The sequence below is a fragment of the Herpailurus yagouaroundi genome, unplaced genomic scaffold (genome assembly GCF_014898765.1).
Source record: "Herpailurus yagouaroundi ecotype Mexico unplaced genomic scaffold, PumYag 28, whole genome shotgun sequence".
Lineage (NCBI taxonomy): Eukaryota > Metazoa > Chordata > Mammalia > Carnivora > Felidae > Herpailurus > Herpailurus yagouaroundi.
In genome coordinates, this window is record NW_024412376.1 from 48,986,425 (window position 1) to 49,009,612 (window position 23,188).

The 23,188-nt window shown below is 38.8% G+C and overlaps 1 long non-coding RNA gene and 1 other non-coding gene across 2 annotated transcripts in view; one reads left to right on the top strand and one right to left on the bottom strand.

The window, feature by feature from the left end:
• The window catches only part of LOC121029517 (uncharacterized), a 34,793-nt gene that overhangs the window by 2,540 nt on the left and 9,065 nt on the right, over positions 1–23,188 (top strand). Inside the window, exon 2 of the long non-coding RNA XR_005789759.1 lies at positions 12,290–12,365. This is a non-coding gene — a long non-coding RNA (uncharacterized LOC121029517). The remainder of the gene's footprint in view (positions 1–12,289; positions 12,366–23,188) is intronic.
• Positions 10,828–10,912, bottom strand: TRNAR-UCG (transfer RNA arginine (anticodon UCG)). The gene has a single exon. It is a non-coding gene; the product is annotated as a tRNA-Arg (tRNA).

Below are 23,188 nucleotides of genomic sequence, written 5' to 3' on the forward strand. Positions count from 1 at the left end.
TTCGGACAGAGAGAGACAGAGCATGAACGGGGGAGGGGCAGAGAGAGAGGGAGACACAGAATCGGAAACAGGCCCCAGGCTCTGAGCCATCAGCCCAGAGCCCGACGCGGGGCTCGAACTCACGGACCGCAAGATCGTGACCTGGCTGAAGTCGGACGCTTAACCGACTGCGCCACCCAGGCGCCCCTAGATATATATTTAAAAATACTTTTCTAATAGAAAAAACTGAATGAGTATTAGAAACATAAAATAAGGGGAACCTGAGTGGCTCAGTGGGTTAAGCGTCCAACTCTTGATCTGAGCTCAGGTCTTGATCTCAAGATTGTGAGTTCAAGTCCCATGTTGGGCTCCATCCTGGGCGTGAAGGCCTAATTAAAAAAAAAAAAAAAAGGACGACGAAGAAAAAGAAGAAACATAAAATAAGGGTAGTCTTCAGCATTGTTTTGTTTTGCTACAGAGATGTCACCTCCCTGTGGCAGAGGCCACTCTTAAACTGATCTTAACCAAGGAATAGCTCCTAGACAGTTCACTCTTCAGTTCAGGCCTGAGCACAGAGGACAAAGGATAGTTTTCTTGCTTGCCTAGTTAAGGGCATTCAGTCTTGGCACTGTTGACATTTTGAGCCAGGTAATTCTTTGTTACGGGAAGCTGACCTGTGCATTGTGGGATGTTTAGCAGCATCTCTGGCTAGTACCAACTACATGCCAGTAGTATTCCATTCCTAGTTGTAACAACCTAAATCTCTAGACATTACCAAAAGCCCTTGGGGGGGCAAAATTGTGCCCCCTTCCCACTAATGGAAAAGCATGGCCTATATAAGGACCCTTCTCACAATTCTGATTACCTGTACATCCTGACTGATAGTATGAGTCATCACTCTCTTAAAGACAGAACTCTAATTCCCCAGAGAAGTACAGCATTGGTCTTATTGGCCTCCACCAGATTACCATGATATTTATGTAATATCATAAAAAAGATATTACAGTATAAGTAGCAGAATTTAACTTTAGTACCTAAATAGTAAATTGCCATTATAATTTTATAGGTTAGCTTACTGAGTTTTAGAGTTAAATCCAGAAACACAAAACAGATCAAAAAAGGAAAGGGCTGGTTCTTCGCAATGATCAATAAAATAAATACGGCAAAATAAAAATAGCAAAGATTTTTAAACCAGAGAGAAGATGTTAGGGAGGAAAAAGGAATTAAACTCAGATTCAAAGGGAATTTTATTTTAAGTAAGCTCTACTCCCAATATCGGGCTTGAACTCACAACCCAGAGATCAAGAGTCACGTGCTCTGCTGACTGAGCCAGCCAGATGTCCCCAAAGGGAATTTTAAATATAAAAGAATAAAATGTATAACTCCATGTTCTCATAAAAATATTTTATTGAGCACCTACCACATGAGAGAAAGGTACTATATGAGTTGCAAAAGATACTATGGTTAACAAAAAGACCCAATTTGTGGAAATTATTTAACAGAGTACCAGAGAAGAAGGGGGTTGTCACCTCTAACCCTGCATTGTTCAAGGTTCCACTGTATATCTTACATTATATGTGTTGTAGTATGATAGTACTTGGAGGTAGATTGTGATAAATTAAAGATTCATATGGTAAAACTTAGAACAAAAGCTAAAATAATAAAACAAATAAGCATAGCTAAGTAGCCAGCAGAGAAATTAAAATGGAATACCACATGGGCGCCTGGGTGGCTCAGTTGGTTGAGCGTCCAACTTCAGCTCAGATCATGATCTCATGGTTCATGAGTTTGAGCCCCATGTCAGGTTCTGTGCTGACAGCTAGGAGCCTGGAGCCTGCTTCAGGTTCTGTGTCTCCCTCTCTCTGCCCCTTCCCCACTCATGCTCTGTCTTTCTTTGTCTCTCAAAAATGAATAAACGTTAAAAAAAATTTTTTTTTAATTTTTTAAAAAATGGAATACCACAAATTAGTCCAAAAGAAGACAAAAAGAAAAATAAACAAAATGTAGATTGGACAAATAGAAAACAATATATCAAAAATTAAATTAATTGTAAATGGTCTAAACACTATGATTAAAAATAAATACAAAAGCAAGGCCTAATTATTTACTACTGACTACAGAAGAAAAAAGGCATCATCAACATAAAGACACAGATAAGTTCAAAGTAAAATGATGGAAAAAGATATACAAACAGAATAAAGCTGGAATATCTACACTAATACCAGATAAAGTTGAGTTCAGGAAAAGGAATTTGGCCCATCTTCAGGACAAGAGATAAAGAGGGACACTTCATAATATAAATTAATTCATCAAGAAGATACAGCAACAAAGCTTAAAATTACATGAACTAAAAACTGACAAGACGGAAAAGAGAAATAGACAAATCCACAATTATAGCTGGATTTCAACATTTCCTTCTCAGTATTTGATAAATGGGTAGATTTTGAAAATCAGTAATGATAAAGAGGACTTGAACAATATTATCAACCAATCTGACCTAATTGATATTTAGAATTACATCAAACCATGGCAGAGTACACATTTATTTCAAAATGCACATGGAACATTCACCAAGGTAGGCCACAAACTGGGAGATTTTTTTTCTTTTAATTCACAATAAATTTAAAAATAGATGAAAATTGTATTAGGGTTCAGTCAGAAAATAGAAACTACATAGTAATTTGGCCATGTAATGTTCAATAATTATTAACTGTGGTGGGTTTGAGATAAGGGATTTAACTAGTAGAAGATAAAGAGAACTCTTAAATATTGTAGGGATATCAGATAAAGAAGTAGTTAACTACCCCTAGGGCTAAGATAGACTCCCCAAAGAACACATACACACCTGCTGATCCCAGCTCCAGGCTGAGATCTAGACCTTGTTATAGCGGAAAAGACCCTGGCTTAATGACTGTTAGAGAATTTGCTATGGTACTGTGCCAGTGAAACATGCTGGTAATCCACCCTTTGGAACTTGCTGAAAGTCCACCTGCTAGGGTGCCAGAGAAAGCTGTTCATGGGTAGGTATCTTGCAGAAGCCACTCTGCTACAAAACAGTCTGAAGGTGGGCCTGGGGAAGCTGCTGGGTACTGGACAAATTGCCCATACTGCAGGAGCCAGGCAAAGGATAGGGGGTGCCAGAGAAGCTATGTGTATTGCAAGTGCCAGCCAAGCAAGCAAGCAAGAACAAGGAAGGAAAATTCTTACCAGCACCCTCTACTGACATAGCTTAACACCGTGCCAGCTGGCAAAGGAAAAATGTTTAAAGAGCTTAGTTCCAGTTTTAGAGCAAGCAATGAATCTAGGAGATAGAACAATTCTTAATAAACAGCTTAGAGAAGAAAAATCTGTCATTGTCTTTACAGATGCCAAAAAGATACCTGATCTAAAGTTTAACATCCATATCCAATTTAAAAATCTTTGGTCAATTAAGAATTGAAGGATACTAGTAAAGAATATCAGACATTTTCTAGAAGTATGGCTAGTAAGGTTCTTTGAGGGACCCTCCTGCCAAACAGCTATAATCTGCATGAGAATGCTCTATGAGGCATTACTGGTCCCCAAGAGATTGAGGATATCCTAAGGAATTCCCACTACTATCACATACACACAAACGCTTAGCCCAGGCTGATCAGCAAGCAGATAGGAGAACATGTGTCTATAACAACTGGAATCCAGATACAGAGTCCTAAACTAGCTACCAAGTGGAAAAGCCATACATAGGAGGTGCTCATTTTGAATTAATTTGAAGTCTGGCTTCAAATTTTCTGGCTATGAGCAGAAAAAGAAACAAAACCTCTCTGGAAGAAAACATCCCAACTTAGGTCAAGAAGACTTTCAAAATTAAGGTGAAGCAATAAGCTCACAATCAAAGAACTCCAAGCACCAAGAAGCCAAACTATTATGAGTATCTGCAGGAATAACATTCAGTAGATATGTAACTCCAAGGCCATAGATGGTGGAATTGACAGAGTACAGAATATCTATGTTCCAAATGTTTCAAAAAGTAGAAGATGTAATCACAAAGATGAGCAAGAGACTACTAAGAATGAACAGGTATGCTGGGAGGCAGGTAGGAGAGGAGAGACTTTCTAGACATTAAAAATACAGTTGTCAAAATGACAAAACTCAATAGAAAGATTAGAGAGCAAATTAGATACAGATAAAGAGAGAATTAATAAATGAGAAGATATACCTGAAGAAATAATCTAGAATATACTATAGAGAGACAAGGAACTAAAAATACGGAAGAGATATTTAAAACAACGGAAACTTGGATGAGAGAGTCTATCACATAACTAATTGGAATCTAAAGAGGATAGAATAAAAGACAAACAATATTTTCCCCCCAAATTCTGTAAAACTTCAAACATACAGAAAAGTGGAGAAATTGTACAGCAAATATTTATATCCAGCATCTACATTCTACAATTAACATTTTGTCTCATAAACGACATCATTTACCCATTCTCCTACCCATCCATCAATGCATTATATATATATATATATGTTTATTTTTGAGAGAAAGAGAGTGCAAGCAGGGGAGAGGCAGAGTGAGAGGGAGACACAGAATCTGAAGCACGGTCCAGGCTCTGAGCTCCTGATGCAGGACTTGAACCCAGGAACCGTGAGATCATGACCTGAGCTAAAGTCCGGGGCTAAACTGACTGAGCCACCCAGGCCCCCCCAAGCATTATGTTTTTTTATCCATTTTAGGTAAGTTGGCAGATGTCATACTTAAAGATTTCACTATGTTTACCATCAACTAGTGTTCAAATTGCTTTATAGGTTTTTTCCCCTAGGTAAAATTTATTTATTTGTTTGTTTGTTTTTAATTTGAGAGAGAGGGGAAGAGGGGCAGAGGGAGAGAGAGAAAGAATCTCAAACAGGCTCTGCACTCAGTGCAGAGCTGGATGCAGGGCTTGATCTCACAACCTTAGGATCATGACCTGAGCCAAAATCAAGGTTCAGATGCTCAGCCAAGTGAGCCACCCAGACGCCCCTCCCCAGGTACAATTTATGTACAATAAAATGTACAAATCTTAAATGCACCATTCACTGAGTTTTTACAAGTGCATATACTGGTGTAACACAAACTCCTATCAAAAAATACAATATATCCATCACCCCAGAAAGTTCTCTCATGTTCCTTGTCAGTCAAGCCCTGTCCCCTACCTCCCACTGGTAACCACTGTTATATGAGGCAATATTTAAAGAAATAGTACCATGACTTTTGCCATAATGATGAAAAACATGTACCTAGGGGTTCAAGAATCACAACATAACCAAAACAGGATAAATAAAAAGAAATACATAACACACTGTAAAGAAATTGAAAAACTCACACACACAAAAATAAAAGCAGCCAGAGAGAAAGCCACTTGCCAAAAAAACCCAGCAATTAAAATCACAGGGGCGCCTGGATGGCTTAGTCAGTTAAGCATCTGACTCTTGGTTTTCAACTCAGGTTATGATCTCATGGTTCGTGAGTTCAAGGCCCACATCAGGCTCTACACTGACATTGCAGAGTCTCTCTCTTTGTCTCTCTCTCTCTGCCTCTCCTGCTCTTGCATGCTGTCTCTCTTACTGTCTCTCTGTCTCTCTCAAAATAAATAAACTAAAAAAAAAAAAAAGAAAAAAGAACAATGAGGGGCGCCTGGGTGGCTCAGTTGGTTAAGTGACTGACTTTGCTCAGGTCATGATCTCACGGTTCTTGGGTTCAAGCCCTGCATGAGGCTCCTCCACACTGACAGTGCAGAGCCTGCTTGGGATTCTCTCTCTCCCTCTCTGTCCCTCCTCACTCCCTACCCTTCTCTCTCAAAATAATACATAAACTTTAAAAAAAGAAAAAAGAAAAATATTTTTTTTAAAAAGAAATGGAAAGGATCATTAATTTAAAAAAAAAAAGGTTTCATTCACCGGGAAGATAAAATAATTCCTTATTTTTTTATTTTTTCATTTTGTTAAAAAAATTTTTTTTAACGTTTTTTGAGAGAGAGCACAAGCAAGGGAGGGCAGAGAGAGAGGGAGTCACAAAATCCAAAGCAGGCTCCAGGCTCTGAACTGTAAACACAGAGCCCAACATAGGGCTCGAACCCATGAACATGAGCTCATGACCTGAGCTGAAATCAAACACTCAACTGACTGAGCCACCTAGGCACCCCTATTTTTTTATTTTAGAGAGAGAGAGAGTACGCTGAAACTGGGAGAGGGGCAGAGAGAGAGAGAGAGAGAGAGAGAGAGAATCTCAACCAACTCAAGCAGGCTCCACACTCAGCATGGAGCCCGATGCAAGGCTTGATCCCATGACCCCAGGATCATGACCCAAGCTGAAATCAAGAGTCAGACACTTAACCGACTGAGTCACCCATGCACCCTAAGATAAAATAATTCTAAACCTGTTTGTAACTAATAAAAATGGGCTTGGAATACGTACAGGAAAAAAAAAAAAAACCTACAGAGGGTGGCGAATTTCCATGCAACCTTCTCAGTTTTGATAGGTTAAGCAAATGAAAAACCAGTACACTGGCCTAGGCACTGAGTATACTGAAGACAGTGAGGCAAACCATTGCCTTCATGGAAAACCTGTATGCTAGAGGAAGAGAGAAACATTTTAACAAGAATATATTGCAATTTTGGTTAATGATAAATGAAAGAAGAAAAATAAAGCAAGATAAAAAGTGACAAAATGCCTGGGAGAGGTAGTTATCTTATATGGGTGGTAAGGGAAGACTTTGAGAAACTGGTATCTAAGCAGAGACACAAATGAAGTGAGGTAGCAAGTGATGTGTATATATGGGGTAATGGTTTTGCAGGCAAAGGGAACCACAAAGACCCTGAGGCAAAAACAAAGTTCGAGGAATGCAAATACATGTATTTAAATTTTTAAAGCCTACTTAGAATCAATACATATATTTTTACATTTCAAGTGAAATGTAGAATTTTTACATTTCAAGAGGCCCACACACCCTCTCCTCTTTATGTTAGAGTTGCCATCAATTACACCGACATGTGTGGGAAACTCCCTGAAACACTGTTGTAGCTTTCGCTTTCAACGTCAAACATATTTTCAAGGACTCAGGCGGAGAATTCTCTACTGCACTTCTACAGGCAATTTACCATTTTTGGTGCTCGTCCTTCATTGCTGGTGTTTCACGTTTCCTTCCAGGATACTTCTCTTCTGTCTGAAGAATTTCCCGTAGCTATTTTTTTACAACAGGTCTACTGGCAATGAATTCTTTTAGTTTTCTGCATCTAAGAATGCTATTATTTCCCCTGAATTTCTGGAAGATATTTTCACTGGATTATGCTGTTATGTGTTGACCATTATTTTCTTTCAGCACTTTAAAAATGTTGTGCCACTTTCTGCTGGATTGCATGGTTCCTGGTAAGCAATCTGTAGTCAAATTTTTACCCTGCAGATAATACATTGTTCTTCTCTGGCTGCTTTCAAGACTTTGTCTTTATTTTTCAGCATTTCAATTATCATATATTTGGGCAGAGATTTCTTTGTGATCATCGTGTTTGGGCTTTGTTGAACTTCTTGAATCTATATTTATGTCTTTTGTCAAATCTGAATACTTATTCAAAAATTTTCAGCACCTTTTATTATTGTCCCACAAGTCCCTCAGATTCTATTCACTGTTTAGCCAATATTTTTTTCTCTCTGTTGTTCAGATTGGATAACTTCTATTGCTTTATTTGCAAGTTTACTGATGCTTTTCTCTGTCATCTCCACTCTGCTAATGAGAGCATCCATTGAATTCTTAAATTTTTGGCCACTATAGTTTTCAATTCTAAAATAACCACTTGGCTTTTCATTGTATTTTCCATTTCTTTGCTGAAACTTTCTGTTTTTCCACTGGTTTCAAAAGTGCATTTGATTACTTATAAGAGAATTTTTTATAATAGTCAAGAACTTTGAAGGTCTGAGGTTTTACCTTAACTCGCAAATTAATAAGTTAAGCCACCATAGTTTCATGGATAACGGCAGAAGACATGAGTCTCCTGGGTCAGAAACAAAGAAGAATCTATTAGCCACAGCAGTAGCAGGAAGCAGAATTTCAACATTTATGCTAGATTCCTAAGTCCCAGTTCCCACAGAGGACAAGGTGATCCTGTACATGAAGTGAGTTGCGTTATAAGAAAGGAACTCTATGGGAAACTCCAACCTGTAATAAGAGGCTAGCAAACCTATCCAACTGTGCCATGAAAAGAGATGATCTTTTTTATCCTGGACAGCAAACAAATTCACCCTTGTCCTCACAGGAAGATATTATCTCTGTCTTCCAAGGATGTTTAAAGTACAAGCATCCCTGAAAAGATAATCCAGGAAAAAACCTGTTAATGCCTTTGCCCAAAAGACATGTGGAAATACAAGAGATGAATGGAAAATCATCTCCCAACAAATAACTGCTTTAAGGCCTTTTCTCACATGATTCTATCATCTCTCAATCCTCTCAATGTTGGCGTCTTTTTTCCCCATGTAAATTGTGATTTTTCTGGTTCTTAGTATGCATAATAATTGTGGATTGTATCCTGGACATTTTGAATATGCTGTTTTGAGACTCAAGGTCTTGTTTAAATTCTGTCAAGAATATTGATGTTTTTATATTAGCAGACAATAAACCTGGGTAGGTTTAGAGTAGCAGTCTGTGGGTAGGAAAGGGCATACTAATATAAATATCTACCAAAAAGAAACAAAAAAACAAAACACCCCACAGTGTTTATTACATTCCAGAATAATAAATCTAGAAATGCCTTTCTCTTCTCCTCTAGAGGGAATTTGCTTACATTTCAAGATAGTGAGTAATCTCTCCTGAGGGAGGAATGATCCAGTAACCAGCAGCCTTGAGAAAAGCTTAAAGACTCCCAAATTCAGAATTATTCTCCTGTAATGCAACCCACTGCATGTACATCTGGCCCTCATCCTATCACCTGCGGGAATTGGGGCATGAAGAATTGACACAAGATATTGCTATAAATGCTGTTTGCTGTGAATAACTAATCTTCTATGCTCCTAGCCCAGGAGTTTGGTGACTTCTGTCAGTAAATATGTATGAAACTATGGCAGGCTAACCTGCTAGCTCACTAGAAGAATACACTCTCAGACACTCCCGTTTCTGTCTTAAGAGTGGCAGAATCAAGTTAAAGTAGGCAGAGGCCAAATCATGTAGGGCCATAGATCAGGTACTGGATGGACTGTTGATGTCAAGAATAATGACAGGAGTAGCAGTGAAGAGAAGGACAGGACATCACATGTTGAACTCTTTTGTGATAAGAGGAAAGGACTACCAGGGCAGTAGATGACTGAAGAAGGGAGAATGAATGATGTAGAATAATGGTACATGCCTAAGGGTACAGGATTTTAGAAAGGAAGAGAGAAGGTGTGGAATTGCCAATAGGGAGAAAGCAAGACACCTCGCTCATCTGTAGGCTCTTTGTTTAGGGGAGTGAGGGACTAAAACCCACACATAACTTGAAAGTATTGCAGAGGAAGCCATGTTTTCAGGAAATGGCTGAGTTTTTGGTTAGAGTAAGAGGATAAAGGGAATGTTTAAAAAAATGTTAAAGATATAGGGAATTTGATCTCAGCACAATGGAAGAATCAAATAGATTAAAAGAAATGGGAAGTTAGGCTACATTAGAGCAAAGCATTGTGGGATTACAGATCTGTATGTGGGGACCTCTGTGTGGGTCAGTTGCTTAGGACACTGACTTTTGATTTCAGCTCAGGTCATGATCTTGCAATTCGGGGGTTCGAGCCCCACATTGGGCTCTGTGCTGAGAGTACAGAGCCTGCTTGGGGTTCTCTCTCTCTCTACCCCTCCCCTGCTCTCTCTCTCTCTCTCTCTCTCAAAAAAATAAATAAATAAATAAACTTAAAAAGAAAAAAGAATCTGTATATGAACTTGACCTGTTAAAAGAGGCAAATAGGGGGTGCCTGGGTGCTCAGTCGGTTAAGCGTCTGACTCTTGATTTCGGCTCCAGTCATGATCTCAATGTTTGGTGGGATCGAGCCCCATGTTGGGCTCTGTGCTGTGACAATGCGGATCCTGCTTAGGATTCTCTCTCTCCTCTCCCTGCCCCCACCTCAAAATAAAGAAATAAAACTTTAAAAAAGAGGTAAATAGACATATGAGATATGATGGGGTTATATCTCATTTTTTTAAAGGAGGTATAATTACAGCTTGTTGAGATTGTTCTTTAAGCAGTTTGTAGATGTAATTTAGTCCCTTGGGATTGTTCTCTTAGGCAGTTTATACTGATAAAGTAGGAAGACGTGATGGGGTGGTGGGAGTGTGGAGGGAGCAGACTTACCAGGAGCACACTGAAGTCTGTGCCTCTAAAATCCAGTTGGGATTTTGGCTGAAAGGATCTGTGGAGCCATTATTTAAATCCAGGAACTTTGGGAACCTTGGAGGCTCCCTTTATAGACTAAATCTTTGGTCTTGCTGCTGGACAATCCTCCAGGGACATGGAAATCCTACTGTAGATGAGAAAGAGCATGATGATATAAAATATCTACCTGCAAAACCCAAGAAAAGCAACATCATTTTAGGTCTTTCCTCAGACTTGAACTTCTCAGAGGGTGCTTATTTGAACACATTATCTGAAATAGTATTTTTCACAGTCACTTTCTATCCCTTATTATGCTTCCCCCAACTTCTTAGCACTTATCACCCTGTCATATGTTTATTTGCTTAGTATTTCCTCTCGGGAGAGTAGAAAGATCTTTTTTCTTTTTTAACTTTTTTAATGTTTTATTTATTTTTGACAGAAATAGAGCATGACATGGGGAGGTGCAGAGAGAGAGGGAGACAGAATCCAGGCCCTGAGCCCACACAGAGCCCGACATGGGGCTCGAACCCATGAACCACGAGATCATGACCTGAGCCGAAGTCAGATGCTCAACCGACTGAGCCACCCAGGCGCCCCTATAAAGATCTTAAGAACAGATTTTTTTACTTATTTCCAGGACCCAGAATAGTGCCTGGCACACTGTAAGTACCCAATAAATATTTATAGAATGAGTGAATGGAAACATTGAAGAATATTAGGATAATCAAATGAGTTCAGTAATGAGACCAATTATAAAACCACAATAGTATTTCTACAGATAGCAAAAGCCATTTGAAAAATACAGAAAAAGATCATAATTATAAATAACAAAAAATATAAGATATCCAAAACTAAATAACATTCAAATTTTACTGACAAAAGAACTGAATAAATAAAGAAGTATACCATGTTGTTGAATGGAAAAACATATTGTAAGAATTCCCCCTAAGTTAATCTATGAAGTTAACACAGTATCAATCAAAACCCTAAAGTTTTAGGGGAAAGGGGGAAGAAGACTTGACAAAAAGATTTTAAATGTCATCAGGAAGAATAAATGCTGTAGAACAGTGAATTAAATTCTGAAGAAAGGTACTGATAAGGGACCTTGCTCTACCAGACACAAAAACGTAGGAAAAGACAAATTGGTGGTATATATCAAAAGCTTTAAAAAAAAAAAAAAAAAAAAAAAAGGATATACCCTTTAGCCCAGATGTACCATTGCTAGAATTTTTTCCTGAGAAATAGACGATATGGCAAAACTGTTTATTAAAGCAGTGTCTGTAATGCCAAAACAACAGGAACAATCGGTGTTTCACAAGTAGAGAATGTTTCAAACCAATCATGCCTTAAACAAATAACTGTGGAATACCATGGAAGCTTTGAGAATTATGTAGAACTACATTAATTGCTATGGGAGGTATTCACCATATATTTCTATGTTTGTTTGTTTTTTAAGCTGATTATAAAACAGTGTATCTAGCAGTGTCCTCATTTATGTAAAATTTTTAAATAATAATTTACATATATAGGTGGAGAAATAACCTGGATGGAAGGTTATACATCAAAATATTAACAGTAGCTCCCTTGAAATAAGAATTAAGGATTATTAAACAGGTTTTTGTTTGTTTTTTGAGTTGTATACTGAAAAACTAGTTTAGTTTTCCCCCAAAATGGGATGACAGTTAAATTCTTCACTGTTGCCACCTGGTGGCTACCACAGAGAAGTTTCTTATTTCTTTGCTATCACCTTAAGAAATAATACATGCAACATCATAATTCTAAAATTGTAAAGAAATCTATAGTATCACCTAGTTCTATTCATCATTTTATAGCTAAGGAAATAAAAGCAAAAAATTTAAGCCACTTGACTGAAGTCACACTGTTGGTAAAACTTATTAATAGTAACAAACATTTGTTGAGCCCTTTTTTCTAAGTACTTTATATGGATTATCTCATCTTATTCTCATAGGAACCTATGAGGTAGATCCTATTTTTACTCTCATTTATCCCCATCTAACATATGAGGATCCTGAAGCTCAGAGAAGGTAAGTGACTTACCCAAGTTTGCACAGGCAGGGCAGAGCCAGGCATTGCGAGGTCCACCTCCCTCTCCTGAACCTTCCCCGTTGTGCCATCGTACTATATGCCAACCCCTCTTCCTTCACTGCTTTTGGTGACAATTCTTGGCATATCCCCAATGTCATGTTCCTCATGGTTGGGAAAAAAGTATAAACATTTACTGAGAGGGAAGCGAAATAACTTTACCCCCCATGTCTTGTAAGAATCCTGTCCAGGTAAAAACAGACTTACTTTGAGTTGTTCTAGGGTCCAGATAGTAGAGACTCTTCTGTCAGAGACTTGGGACTAGGGATAGGTTTACTTGGGTTCCCCTGCTCCAGTTTTATGCTGTGCTCCCTGCTTAAGTTTTTTGATCCCAGAGCTTAGAGTTAACATCACTACATGCACTTATTCATGAACTACCCCCACACCCCTCTCTCTCTTAGCTCTTGCCCAACTTCTCGGGACAATAGTCTCTGACTTTGCATCTCTATCCTTGTGCCTCAAAACCAAATGGTGTAAGTGCTAATAAATGTAAATCCTGTGCTAGGGGTAAATCTATTGGAAGTGAAATTAGAAATCTGAAACAACTAGTGGCTTTACCCTCTGAAACCCTTTGGAAACCCAGGAAGTCTTTCAGAATTGCTCCCAAAATGAAGGCATATCTTTGAATTATCATCTAATTAAAGCTTTTTCTCAGGTACCATCTTGCTTGAAAATAAATTTTAAAATGTATACAAAGGGGCAGCTGGGTGACTCAGTCGTTTAAGCATCCTACTTCAGCTCAGGTCTCATGATCTCACTGTCTGTGAGTTCGAGCCCCATGTCGGACTGACAGCTCAGAACCTGGAGCCTGCTTCAGATTCTGTGTCTCCCTCTCTCTCTCTCTGCCCCTCCCCTGCTCATGCTGTGTCTCTCTCTGTTACAAAAATAAATAAAAAACATTTTTTAAAATGTATACAAATACTGTAAAAGTGTTATTTTCTTTATTTTCCAGCTTTATATTTTTAGAGGACAGTGCAAGCATGAAAATACCTTAGGTGCTAGACAGTCTTGAGTTAAAATTCACATATTAGCTATCACACATTAGGTATGACTTGAGTAAATTATTAAATTACATTTTCATTTAAACTTTTTCTTATCTCTAAAATTAAGGATCATAACATCTGCTTCTAGAGTCTTCCTTTCCCCTCTTCCTCCCTTTAAGAAGAGATGATGATTTTTCCTGTCTGAGATTGTCTCCCATATGTCCTGCCTCCTTAAAGGTCTTGACTTAGCCTTTACATAAGTCTCTCCCATCTTAAATAAAACTGAAAAGAAGAAAAAAATTCCTCTGTCTGCATCTCGAGTCAGCTGCCCATCTCTCTCTCCTGCTTTTTAAAGTCAAACTTTCTGAAATACAGCAAAACCTTGGTTTGCAAATATAATTTGTTCCGGAAACATGCTTGTAATCCAAAGGACTCCTATATCAAAGCGAATTTCAAGAACCATTGGCTCAGTTGTGATCATGTGACATTCGGTGTCATGTACTACTTGTATTGCAAGACATTGCTCATTTATCAAGTTAAAATTTATTAGAAATGTTTGCTCGTTTTGTGGAACACTCACAGAACAAGTTACTCGTGATCCAAGGTTTTACTGTACTTCTTTACCATCTTTGCATTGCATCACCTCTCATTCATTCTAGTTTCTCCAAAAGTCCTTAGAAACACCTTACTCCTGCTTTGGTAATTTTCTTCCCTAAATTTTTCCAAGACGTACTTCTTTTATTGTTTTTCTCCTACTTCCCTGATTGCTACCCTTCTTGTCCCTTCCCTTAAAGTTTGTGTAACTCACTTTCTGATCTGGGTTCTTCTTATTCTGCAAAATCTCCCTTGGCAATCTTTCCCATGTCCATAGCTTCAATTACCACCCAAATCCGTGCGCCCAGCCCACATCCCCTCTGCTGGACTCACAGATTACATGACCTAGTGCTTGCTTGATTCCCCCTTGGATTTCTACAAGTGCCCCAAAATAAAGATGTCATCTTCCTTCTCCAAACTTATTTCTCCTCCAGTGTTACTTATTTTTTAGTGACTGGTGCCATCACTTAACCAGGTGTTCATGGGTTTTTTTCTTGGTTTCTCCTTCTCCTTCAGCTCCTCCCACTCCCAGTCCAGCTAATCATCATGTCCCATTAATTCTACTATATTGGATTAAATTGTGTCCCTCCCTCAAAAAATATATCTAAGTCCTAACCCCCTGGTAACTATGACCTTATTTGCAAATAGGATCTTTGCAATGTGATTAACTTAAGGATCTCAAACAAGATCATATGACTGGTATCCTTATATGAGAAAGAAGAGGTGGAAGGAAAGGGAGAATTGAGACCCAGACAGAGGGGGAAAGGCCTTGTGCAGGGCCCTGTGATGGTGCAGGGAGCTCCTGGAGTGATGCTGCTCCAGTCCAAGGAACACCAAGGACTGCCAGCCCTTATCAACACCTTGACTGCAGCCTCTGGCCCCCGAAACTTTGAAAGAACAAATTTCTGTTGTTTTGAACGTATAAGAGTGTGGTAATTTGTTATGTAGTCCTGGGAAAACTAACATAGCTACCTTCTAAATATCTCTTGAGATCCATCCATGTTTCTCCATCTTCACTGCCCCTATCTTATTCAGGCCACAATTAAATCAATCTTCTGCCTTGTCTCCCTGCTGCTAGTCTCAGCCCATCATTTGCAAAGGCATGAAATCTCCCTTACTATTGACAATCTGTGAGTGGTTTGCCAATGACTCCTGGATTGAGTCTAAATGCCTGGTGTCATAGCTTACAGGACTTCCACTTTGGTTTGTGCTCACTTGTGTAGCCTTATTTCTCACCCACCCTCAATTCTACGCTCTAGGTACGGTAATAATTTCTGATATTTATGGGACACTTATTCTGTGCCAGACACAGCTAAATCTCACAACCACTCCACAAGACAGGAACAAGCTTCTTTCAGTGTCTCAGCCTTTTTTTCTCTTGTCTCTGGGACTTTGCACATGCTGTTCTCTGCCTAAAATAATCTTACTTCCTCTTCCCTTGTTCTTTGTCCCCCTCCTCATCTAGCTAATTCACACACCTTAGGTCTCAGCTCATCCAGCACCCCCTCCATGAGGGATTCCCAGACCTTCCTAAATCTGGGTTATGTGCCCCACCCCAATTGCCCATATTTGCATTACACCCTGCACTTCTCCTATCATCATATACAATATAATTGTCTTATATTTCTTTTTTTTCTTAGTCCATTTGGGCTACCATAAAACATCGCAGACTGGGGGGGCGGGGGGAGAGGGAGCAGTGGGTATAAACAACAGACATTTATTCCTAACAGTTCTGGAGCCTGGAAGTCTGATGTCAGACTTCCAGTGCCGGGGGTGGGTGATGGCCCTCTTTTGGGTTGCAGCCTTCTCTTTGGAACCCCACATGGTGAAAAGGGTAAGCAAGTTCTCTCTTCAGCCTCTCTTGTAAGAGCACTAATCCCATTCATGAGGCCTCTACTCTCATGAACTAATAACCTCTCAAAGGTTTCTCTTCGTAATCTATCAGCCTTGAGAGTTAGGATTTCAACATACGAATTCACATGGAACACATTCAGACCACAGCAACGGGCCTATATCTCACATTGTGTTTTATGCTTCCTGTGGACTGAGGCCATACCCATGTCTTGTAACACCATCCCTGGAGTCTAGCACAGTGCCCGGCACATAAGAGATGCTCAATCAATACATGTTGAGTAAATGAAAGAAACTTGAATAAAGATTGCTACTAGCATTATGTCTCTAACACCAGCTAGGGTGGAAAGGAATGTACCTCCAGACCAAGTTGCCAACCGTTTCCTTCCTCAAAATCCTGATGCCTCCTAGGCCTTTGCTTGGGCCAGTTCTCAAACCTCATTGCAAAGGATTTCCCTGAGACCTGTAGGGCCAGTGAATCCTCACTTCCCTATCATGCTCAGCCCCTCCCCAATACAAGACTCTCCAGGTGGTCGTCCTCTCCCATTCTGCTCTGCAATCCTACCAGACCCTTCTTGCTCTTTTTCCCTGGGCCCTCTGGCACTCCAGCCTGTTTGAAACAAACTCACCTATATTCTCATCGTTGCAACAAAATACTCCTTCTACCTCCTGCCTTTAAACAGAAAGCCTTCTGCTTTCCCTTGAGAAGACTACCTTTTCTACCACCACCTGGGGTGGTTATGTTAACCATACTGGATTGATTATTCTTTTGGAACGCTAGGCTGTAATTCATCGGGTTCCTGAGATTTGAATTTAGTTTCGACCGTTTCCAAGTATTGGCTATTACATAATAGAAGAATTAGAGTTTCTAAAAGGATTTGAAAACAGCAGTAAAGATGTTTATTTTGGAAAGATCCTATAACCATGAATTGCTTTAAAAATGCCACTGAGGGGCGCCTGGGTGGCGCAGTCGGTTAAGCGTCCGACTTCAGCCAGGTCACGATCTCGCGGTCCGTGAGTTCGAGCCCCGCGTCAGGCTCTGAGCTGATGGCTCGGAGCCTGGAGCCTGTTTCCGATTCTGTGTCTCCCTCTCTCTCTGCCCCTCCCCCGTTCATGCTCTGTCTCTCTCTGTCCCAAAAATAAATAAAAAAACGTTGAAAAAAAATTTAAAAATGCCACTGAACCTAACCATAGCCTCTGAATTTGTCTCACAACTACCAAATTCAAAATGAAAGTACAAAACAAGTGGCACCTGTACCTTGGAGACCTCAGAAACACTACATACGCTACTGATACTGCTTCTTAGCAAACTCCGGGTTTCCTCTAGGCTGTAAGATCCATTGCCCATGAGATACAGCTGCTGCAGGTAGGGGTGGGGTCTTATCAATTAAATGTCTGACCTAGAGCAGTACTCATATCTTGACTTAATTTCTAATGGCCCAGGACTTTGTGGCAAATGATAAAAATCATTAGCTTTTTCTTTTATAATTTATCTAATTTCTAACCTGATGCAAACTGTTAGACTTTCCAGCTGTTAGGCTCCAACAGTAAGGCTCCTATAGTCCAAAATGCAAATTGAAATACCTGGTGATTTTTATTGAGCACTTTCTGGTCTCTTACTCTGGCTCATTGAGACATCTTCTGACCTAAGACTTGTTTAAAGAGGATTAGTCACTCTGTATGATGACCTTTCTTGTGGTAAGTTAATACATTTAAGCCGGCAGTCTAATTTATTCAGACATTTGTGTGAACTAATCTCCCCTAGCTTTATTACCAGTGGATAAACTTCTAACACAGAGTTCCTGAACCTGCATTTTAGCCACATTATTCCTGTTGTCTAACATAATATACTATTACTTGAAGCAATCCATTAGCTGGTCATATGTAAAAATCATGTCAAGTCATATGGAAATACAAATTATTTGTTACCTTACAGGCTGATTTTGATTATGGAAATTATCCACCTTGTGCTAATCAAATTAAGGGCATATATAAAGAGTTCATAACATATTTCTAGTTGAGATAAAACTCATTCATTTAATAAATATTCAGTGAGGGTCACCTGGTTGGTTCAGTCAGTTAAGCATTCCACCTTCGGCTCAGGTCATGATCTCAGGTTCATGAGTTTCACACATGAGGGGTGTGAGGTGTTCACGAGCCCCACATTGAGCTCTCTGCTGTCAGCGCAGAGCCCACTTCAGATCCTCTTTCTCCCTCTCTCTCTGCCCCTCTCCTGCTTGCACTCTGTCTCAAAAATAAATAAACATCAAAAATAAATGAATAAATAGATAAATATTCAGTGAGCTTTCCTTTGTGCAAGGCTTTATGGTCAGGGTAGTGAAAGATATAAGAAAAATACATGGTCCCAGGTCCCGACCCAGTTTGGGAGCAAAGATCTCTATAAATAAAAATGCCAAGTAAATCAAGAACTAAAAACAAATTTGAGTTGTCACAAACATCAGATGTTCTCATGTGAATAGTAAGATAGGAGTTGAACTTCTAGGAAGGGGGCATCAATCACTGTGGCAAGGGGTGCTTCACAAAGAAAGTGAAAAATATGTTGGGCTATGGAAAGGAATGGGAATTATAGGGTGAATTCCATGCTACATTAATGAAATGAGCAAAAGCTTAGATTTTACAGGTTGGTCTATGAGTCAGTTTGGCTGGAAGAGAGTTTTGTCTAGAGGAATTGTGGGAAATCGGATTGCAGAGGTAAGATGAGGCTAGACTATGCCACTAATGTCAGATGTGTGTGCCAAGCATGAAGATCCATTTCATGTTGGATGAATTTCTTTTATCCTACATGCCCCTCACATATCAAAAGTGCCCATTCTCATGTTTAGACTACAAGCCTAGAACATGGTAGAGCACAGAATCATGGTAACAATCCTGATTTCTAATTTTGGGGGGCCATGTGTAAAGCTCGCATGGCTCCAAACGTATTTAAGTGTTCGATGAATGCTCCTTTGAAATCTTAACACTATTCTCAAGTAGTCAAATCATGGAACTACTTACAATCTTCCTGCTTCTTACCGGTAGATTCATTCACTCATGCAACAAATATTTATTAAGTACCGACTATGTACAAGGCATTTAGTATACACCATGGCGGGTGTATTTAAAGATGAATAAACTTGACTTCTAACCTTAAAAAGCTTCTCACCTTGAACAACATGGAGGTTAGGAGTGCCAGCCCCCACACAGTCGAAACTCCAGATGTAACTTTTGACTCCCCCAAAACATAACTACTAATAGCCTACAATGCTGACAGGAAGCCTTAATGATACCATAGTTTGTTAACATATATTTTGTATGTCATGGATTATATGCTGTATTCTAACAGTAAAGTAAGCTAGAGAAAAGAAGAAAATCATGAGGAAGAGAAAATACATTTACACTCCTGTACTATAAAAAATCTGTAGGGGTGCCTGGGTGGCTCAATCAGTTAAGCGTCTGACTCATGATTTTGGCTCAGGTCATGACCTCACTGTTCGTGGGTTTGAGCCAAGTGTCGGGCTCTGTGCTGACATCTCAGAGCCTGGAACCTGCCTGGGATTCTGTGTCTCCCTCTCTCTCTGCTCCTCCCCCACTTGTGCTATGTCTCTCTCTCTCTCTCTCTCAAAAATAAAATAAACATTTAAAAAAAATTTTCAAATTTTGCATATAAGTGGACATGCACAGTTCAAACCTGTGTTTGTTCAAGGCTCAACTTTAACAGTAAAAACAATAAGGTAAATATTCAAAGTTTAAGATAACACACATATAAAAATGGCTACAAGAAAGATGGAATGTGCTATGAAAGATCAGAGAAAAAAGAAATTCTACTTAGCTGAGAAAAATCTTAAAAAATGGGCAGAACTGGCTTAGTCGGTAATAGAGGAAAGAATATTTCAGAAGAATAGGAAGTATGAGAAAAGGCTTGGCATGGGAAAGCATAGGAATGTTTATAGAATGGTGAAAATCTTTTATTTGTTGGTGCATAGATAAATGTAAAAGTTTTCCAGCTTTTTTTTAATGTATCATTTCATTTTATTATTTGCCTTTTCAACATTTTTTCTAAGTAGGTTTCACGCCCAGCATGGAGTCCCTCTGGTAATAATCAGTTTGTTCTCTATAGTTAAGAGTCTGTTTCTTGGTTAGTCTTTTTTCCCTTTGCTCATTTATTTCTTAAATTCCACATATGGATGAAATCATATTGTATTTGTCTTACTCTGACAGACTTATTTAGCTTAGTATTATACTCTCTAGCTCCATCCATGCTGTTGCAAATAGCAAGATTTTGCTCTTTTTCATGGTTGAATAATATTCCATTTATATATATACTTACCACAGCTTCTTTATCCGTTCATCAACCAATGGACACTGCGACTGCTTTTATAACTTGCTATTGTAAATAATGCTACTATAAACATAGGAATGCATGTATCCCTTTGAATTAGTGTTTTTGAATTTTTGGGGTAGATACCCAGTAGTGTGATTACTGGATCATAAGGTACTTCTATTTTTATCTTTTTGAGGAACCTCCATACTCTTTTCTACAGTGGCTGCACCACTTTGCATTTCCACCAATTCAAGAGGATTCCTTTTTCTCCACATCCTTGCCAATGCTTGTTGTTTCTTGTGTTATTGATTTTAGCCATTCTCACAGGTGTGATATCTCATTATAGTTTTGATATTTATTTCCCTGATGATGAGGGTTATTGAGCATCTTTCCATGTGTCTGTTAGCCATGTATTCTTTGGGGAAATATCTGTTCATGCCTTCTGCCCATTTTTTAATTGGATTATTTGTTTTTGGGTGTTAAGTTGTATTAGTTCTTTGTATATTTTGGATACTAAACCTTTATTGGATATGTTGTTTGAAAAAATCTTTTCCCATTCAGTAAGTTGCCTTTTACTTTTGTCTGTTTCCTTCACTGTGCAGAAGCTTTTTATTTTGATGTGGTCTCAATAGTTTATTTTTGTTTTTATTTCCTCTGTCTCAGGAGACATATCCAGAAAAATGATGCTATGGCTGATGTCAGACAAATTACTGTTTATGCTGTCTTCTAGGATTTTTATGGTTTCAGATCTTTTATCCATTTTGAGTTTATTTTTGTGTATGGTGTTAGAAAGTGGTCCAGCTTCATTCTTCTGCATGTTGCTGCCTAGTTTTCCCAACATTCTTTAATGAAGACTGTCTTTTTCCCATTGGATACCCTTTGCTGCTTTGTTGAAGATTAATTGATCATGTAGATTTCCAGCTTTTTAATTACGATGTGCCAATATTCTATTTGAGAAAGACTTTGCACAACAAGAAAGGAATGCGGCCCTTTCTTTTGTCTTTCAAAGGTTGTGTTTTCAGTAAGCAGCCAATGTGGTCCTCTTGACCACATAGTCTGTAAAGTTAACCGAATGTTCATGAGCAATAATGAAAGAGTACCCAAGGCACAACATTAATACAGACTAATAACCTTATTTGGTCAGAAAGTTCACTTAACTGTTTAAAAGAAGTCCAAATGCTTCATAATAATTTCTTCTCTAACAGGAGAAAGCTCAACATTGGTTTTTCTACAGCATCTCTAAAGGGATAGTACTCAAAATATAAAGGAATTAACCATTGATATATGCAACAAAAGTGACTCTCAAAATAATTATGCTGAATGAAAGAAATCAGATTTTAAAAAGTAAATACTGTATGATGTCACTTATAAACCTCTAGAAAATTCAAACTATTCTATAGCTATAGAAAGCTTTAGTTGGAGGCTAGAAAGGGTAGGAGAGAGGGATTACAGAAGGCATAAGGAAACTTTCTGGAGTGATGAATATGCTTACTACTTGGTGCTGACAATTTCATGGGTGTGTACATGTACCCATTGTACATTTTAAATATGCAATTATTTTCTCTTAAATACAGAGAAAAACTGAAGGTTGATGGTGGGAGGGGTAGGGGGCAGGGAAAATGGGTGATGGGCATTGAAGAGAGCACTTGTTGGGATAAGCACTGGGTGTTGTATGTAAGTGATGAATCATGAGAATCTACTCCCAAAGCCAAGAGGACACTGTATACTCTATGTTAGCTAACTTGACAAAAAAATTATGTTAAAAAAAAAAACACTTCCCGGGGGGGGGGGGGGCGCGGGGGGGGTCAGTCGGTTAAGCAACCAACTCTTGATTTTGGCTTAGGTCATTATCTCATGGTTCTTGAGATTGAGCCCCACATTGGGCTCTGCACCGAGCCTGCTTGGGACTCTCTCTCTCCCTCTCTCTCTCAAAATAGATAAATAAATAAACTTAAAAAAATGCACTTCCCTTTAAGGACCAACTTCATCCTTTATACCATTTTATGCCAAATCTGAGTAAAAGATTAGTGTAAAGTTTTAATAAGATCTGTGTGTGTGTGTGTGTGTGTGTGTGTGTGTGTGTGTGTGTGTTTTAATTTCTGGACCATATAAGGTAATCATGATGATAAAGACAAAAGAACTTGTATAATTAGTTATACACTATTATAGTTAAAAGAGTAAGTACCTTGCGTACGGTAAAATGGCCCACAATATCTTATTCTATAGATTGAAATTACTTAACTTTATTAGAGAACAAATATTAGGGAATATTTAAATTCAGAGTATAAGTAGTTAATGGAATAAATAGTCCTGTTACTACCTCATGTAATAATATAAAAACAGGCCATTCATTGACAGAGAAAGTTTAATTTTAAACAACATCTTCATTTAGATGTAAACTATAGAGACAACATTGCTACCTAGTTTTTGAATACTGAGTATATTGTTAAAACATTCTGGGAGCACCTGGTTAAGTGTCTGACTCTCAATTTTAGCTTGGGTCATGATCTCACAGTTCATGAGTTCGAGCCCTGTGTCAGGCTCTCTCTGTCCCTCCCCCACACTCTGCCTCTCTCCAAATAGATAAATAAACTGAAAAATAAATAAAATAATCTGGATGGTGTTTAATTTCTTTTTAAAATTTTTTTAATGGTCATTTATTTTTGAGAGATAGAGACAAGTGCAAGCAGGGGAGGGGCAGAGAGAGTGAGACACGGTATCCACAGCAGGCTCCAGGCTCTGAGCTGTCAGCATAGAGCCCGATGCAGGACTCGAACCCACGAACCTGGAGATCATGACCTGACCCAAAGTTGGACGCTTAACTGACTGAGCCATGCAGGCACCCCTAATTTCTCTTTTATGGAGCTATTCAAAGAACATATAGAAGGCCCAAATCAGTTACATTACAGCCTCAATCACAGGCAGGTGATTGTGATTCCTATGACCACCTCATCTTAAAGGCTCCCCTGTATTACACACACACACACACACACACACACACACACACGGAAAACAA